This window comes from Martes martes (assembly GCF_963455335.1).
Source record: "Martes martes genome assembly, chromosome: 10".
Taxonomy (NCBI): Eukaryota; Metazoa; Chordata; class Mammalia; order Carnivora; family Mustelidae; genus Martes; species Martes martes.
The window spans coordinates 12,484,469-12,489,334 of NC_137898.1; the positions used below are offsets into that span (position 1 = coordinate 12,484,469).

Genomic DNA, 4,866 nt, shown 5'->3' on the forward strand with positions numbered 1-4,866 from the left:
ATATTGTATGGAAGATTCAGTATCTGACAGAAGACTGAACTAGGCAATTTCTGAGGTCCCGTCCAGCATTAAGAATTCATGACCTGTAGATAATTCTATTATAAATTTATTATATCTATTAATAGAAATATAAAATTAGTCTAATACTAATATTAGATATTAGTATTATATCTATTATATTAATAAATAATAATATATCTATTATTATAAATACTGGAGAGTACCATTAAATGACAGAAGTATGGCTGTCATAAAATTCTCCAAAGTCGTCATTTGCACACAGATTCCAAAGCCCTCTATCAGATAGAAGTAGAAAACTAGCCCTAGAAGTGTTTGTTGTAGCCTTCTATGTGTTATGTTCTTGAGTGGCAGGATGTTTTCCTCAATGCTGCCCTAATGTTGGTTGCCAAGTTTTCCATGAGGGTTCTTAAATAGGTGATTGGACCATGAAATCATCTCAAAAGTGAAGGAGAAAATGACAAAAGTGTAATGACATGCTTTTCGTAGTATATTTATCTACGCAGCATTTATTTAATGAATGTCTACAATGTGTACATTAGGCTTGGTGGTATGGTTAATGAAAATGGAACTAAGGGAAGATGGCTTTCCTTGAACTTATGAATAATAATGACCATAGGGGAAGGGAAGGAAAAATGAATAGGAGGAAATCAGAGAGGGAAACAAAACATGAGAGACTCTTGACTCTGGGAAACAAACTGAGGGTCGTAGAAGGGAAGGTGGGCGGGAGGATGGGGTAACTGGGTGATGGGCATTAAGGAAGGGATGTGATGTGATGAGCACTGGTGTTATACGTAACTGATGAATCGTTGAACACTACATCAGAAACCAATGATGTACTATATGTTGGCTAATTGAATTTAAATTTTTACAAAATAATGATGATCTGTTGTTAAGCTGCTCTTGCTATGGCCTATGCATTGCAGTAGACACTTTACATAATGATCTCTTTTAAACCAAACAATAACCCTCAGAACTAAGTATAATTATTATCCCCATTTCTCAAATAAAGAACGTAGGACTCTGAGAAATTATATCTTGCCTAGCATCACAGAGCCAGGATTTGGGATTATGCAAACCCTATCATTTAATTTCAAAACTGATCCCACACACTGTTGCACTGTCCCTGCTCCTCATGTTTTAATAAAATGTTAAATATGACATATGATATTAGAAATCATTTGGAGCATGACTGAAGCTCAGACGAGGAAAAGAGAATGAAGAGGCATTCATGCTCTGGGTCCTCTGAAGGTTTGTGATAGTCTAAATATATTTCTTCCTATGTTTGTGACACAGAGTTGGGTCTATGTGGGTGATTTGTCCTGGAGTGCTGCTCGTGGATTAAGATTTTTCTTTAAAATCTTAATAAATCATAAACACCATATAATGTCGAAATTGGGAAAACTGAAAAAAGATCACATAGCCCCTCTTTTTTTTTTCTTGAATATGAGTTGAGCTTGGGAAAACAGTGGAATGGATGCTCTTTGAGAGTTATGTCTGTTCAGCCCAAGGGTTTCAAGGAAGCAAGAAATCCAGGAAGCTGGATTTCCCTTTAGTTCCTTACAAGAGAAGAAAAATAGATGTAGACTGGCTGTCTTTCCTATTCATCCCCAAACACAGGGAAAGGATTCTTATATCTCCAACAGCTTATGATCACATATTTCCCCATACCTCCACAGGCCAGGAGGAGCCCTATGATAAAAACATTTCCTTCAAGTCCTGGCCTTCTCCTGAATAGATATGGAGAGAGGAACCAGGAGAGGGAGAGCTTTGTTTTCTGAGGTTCATCCCTGATACTGTTGATCAAAGACCTATGTGAGCTCTTTGTCCATGGGCATTGTTTTCTTTCTTCATTTTCTCTCATATGACTAACTTTTCAGTTTACATCCATATATATGTGAGTCAATACCTCAGGAGTCAATGTGTGTGAATAAATGTATGAATGAATGAGTGAATGAAAGAATAGCTTCCTGCTCTCACGTTAATGACCCCTGCTTTCAAGAATTCTTTGACACTTCTTTATCCATTCGTCCTTTAAAGGGCATCTTGGTTCTTTCCACGGTTTGGTGACCATGGCCATTGCTGCTATAAACATTGGGGTACAGTTGGCCCTTCTTTTCACTACATCTGTATCTTTGGGGTAAATACCCAGTAGTGCAATTGCAGGGTCATAGGGAAGCTCTATTTTTAATTTCTTAAGGAATCTTCACACTGTCTTCCAAAGAGGCTGTACCAACTTGCATTCCCACCAACAGTTTAAGAGGGTTCCCCTTTCTCCACATCCTTCACATTGCTTACTATCTTGTTAATTTTGGGCATTCTAAATGGTGTAAGGTGGTATCTCAATGTGGTTTTGATTTCAATCTCCTTGATGGCTAGTGATGATGAACATTTTTTCATGTGTCTGTTAGCCATTTGTATGTCTTCATTAGAGAGAAGTGTTTGTTCATGTCTTCTGCCCATTTTTTGAAACGATTATCTGTTTTGTGTGTGTTGAGTTTGAGAAGTTCTGTATAGATCTTAAAGATCAGCCCTTTGTCTGCAGTGTCATTTGTGAATATCTTCTCCCATTCTGTGGGTTGCCTCTTTGTTTTGTTGACTGTTTCCTTTGTTGTGCAGAAGCTTTTGATCTTCATGTGGTCCATATGAACTATGGAGTATTATGCCTCCATCAGAAAGGATGAATACCCAACTTTTGTATCAACATGGATGGGACTGGAAGAGATTTTGCTGAGTGAACTAAGTCAAGCAGAGAGAGTCAGTTATCATACAGTTTCGCATATTTGTGGAGCATAAGGATTAGCACAGAGGACATAGGGAGATGGAGAGGAGAAGGGAGTTGGGGGAAATTGTATGGGGACACAAAGCATGAAAGACTGTGGACTCTGAGAGACAAACTGAGGGTTTTGAAGGGGAGTGGTGTGGAAAGTTGGGTGAGCCTGGTGGTGGGTATAATGGAGGGCACATATTGCATGGAGCACTGGGTGTGGTGTATAAATAATGAATTCTGGAACACTGAAAAGAAATTTAAAAAAATAAAAATAAAAGAATCCTTTGACACTTTCTTATGAAAGAAGTAATTTTCATTCAACTTCCACTAAAATCATTCTGAAAGCTATACTCTGCTTCATTTTCTCTAAAAATTTTTACACAATTGAGACAAACTCTTTGGCACTTGGAAATTAAGTTGTAGATACTTATGTGAAGAGACTTGATTAAAGAGGAGGAAAGAGAGACTTGGGTCTAATAATTCTAAGTTTCTAACTCCAGAACTGATTAGACTAGATCATGGCTCAGAGTGTGAACTAATAATATGTCTTGGTCCAATTTTTCATTCTGTCTTTGTACTTGTCGGCAGAGACACTCTGTTAGCTCAATGATCTGGGGAAATCGTTCACTGTTGATGGAATTTGTGTTCCTGGCCTATCCCTCCCAGCCAGAGCTCTGTGCCTTGTCCTTCCTTGGAGTCAGCCTTGTTTATACTTGATCATCACTGGGAATGTCCTAATTATAGTGGCCATCCAGACAGAAGCTCGCCTACATACACCCATGTACTATTTTTTGGGCAGCCTCTCAGGAGTAGAAATATGTTACACTGCGGTGGTGGTGCCCCACATCCTGGCCAATATCCTACAGTCAGAGAAGACCATCACCCTCCTGGGCTGTGCCACTCAGATGATCTTCTTCATTGGGCTTGGCAGTGCTGATTGCTTGCTCTTGGCCACCATGGCCTATGACAGGTATGTTGCCATCTGCCACCCCTTGCAGTACCCTCTCACCATGACTTTAACTCTCTGTGTCCGCTTGATCGTGGCCTCTGTGGGTATCGGCTTGTTCCTGTCCACACAACTGGTGGCCTTCATCTTCTCTCTGCCATTCTGCCGGGCTCGGAGTATCCAGCACTTCTTTTGTGATATTCCACCAGTGATGCCTCTTGTTTGTGCCAACAGCCACATCCATGAGCAGTCAGTGCTGGTGGCAGCCACACTGGCCATTGCCGTGCCTTTCTTCTTCATTGCTACCTCCTATGTCTTCATTGTGGCTGCCGTGCTCAAGATCCAGTCAACAGCTGGGCGTCACCGGGCCTTCTCCACCTGCTCCTCCCACCTCTCTGTGGTCCTGCTGCAGTATGGCTGTTGTGCCTTTGTGTACCTGCGCCCCAGTTCCAGCTACTACCCCAAGCAAGATCAGTTCATCTCACTGGTGTACACATTGGGAACACCACTGCTCAACCCACTTATCTACACCCTGAGGAACAGTGAAATGAAGGGGACCTTGGGAAAAATTCTTACCAGGAACTGCCTTTCCCATGACAACCAGGGGAGTCTACAACCTTCAGGCAAGAATTTGATTCCACCTCATGCATATCTCCACGCAACTGCGATTTCTCCCAGATAATGTTAAAAATAAGCTTTTTTTAAAATTAATTTTTTAATTTATTATTTGTTTATAAACATATAATGTATTTTTATCCCCAGGGGTATAGGTCTGTGAATCGCCAGGTTTACACACTTCACAGCACTCACCATAGCACATACCCTCCCTAATGTCCATAACCCCAGCCCTCTCTCCCGTCCCCCCTCCGCCCAGCAACCCTCAGTCTGTTTTGTGAGATTAAGAGTCACTTATGGTTTGTCTCCCTCCTGATCCCATCTTGTTTCATTTATTCTTCTCCTACCCCCCTAACCCCCCATGTTGCATGTCCACTTCCTCATATCGGGGAGATCATATGATAGTTGTCTTTCTCCGACTGACTTATTTCACTAAGCATGATACCCTCTAGTTCCATCCACGTCATCACAAATGGCAAGATTTCATTTCTTTTGATGGCTGCATAGTATTCCATTG

General features: G+C 40.9%; 1 pseudogene across 1 annotated transcript; it reads left to right on the plus strand.

Moving 5' to 3' along the window:
• Positions 1 to 3,394: 3,394 nt before the first annotated feature.
• LOC308350683 (olfactory receptor 10W1-like) lies at positions 3,395 to 4,416 on the plus strand (annotated as a pseudogene). Its single transcript has one exon. The product of its transcript is annotated as an olfactory receptor 10W1-like (transcript).
• Positions 4,417 to 4,866: the final 450 nt, after the last annotated feature.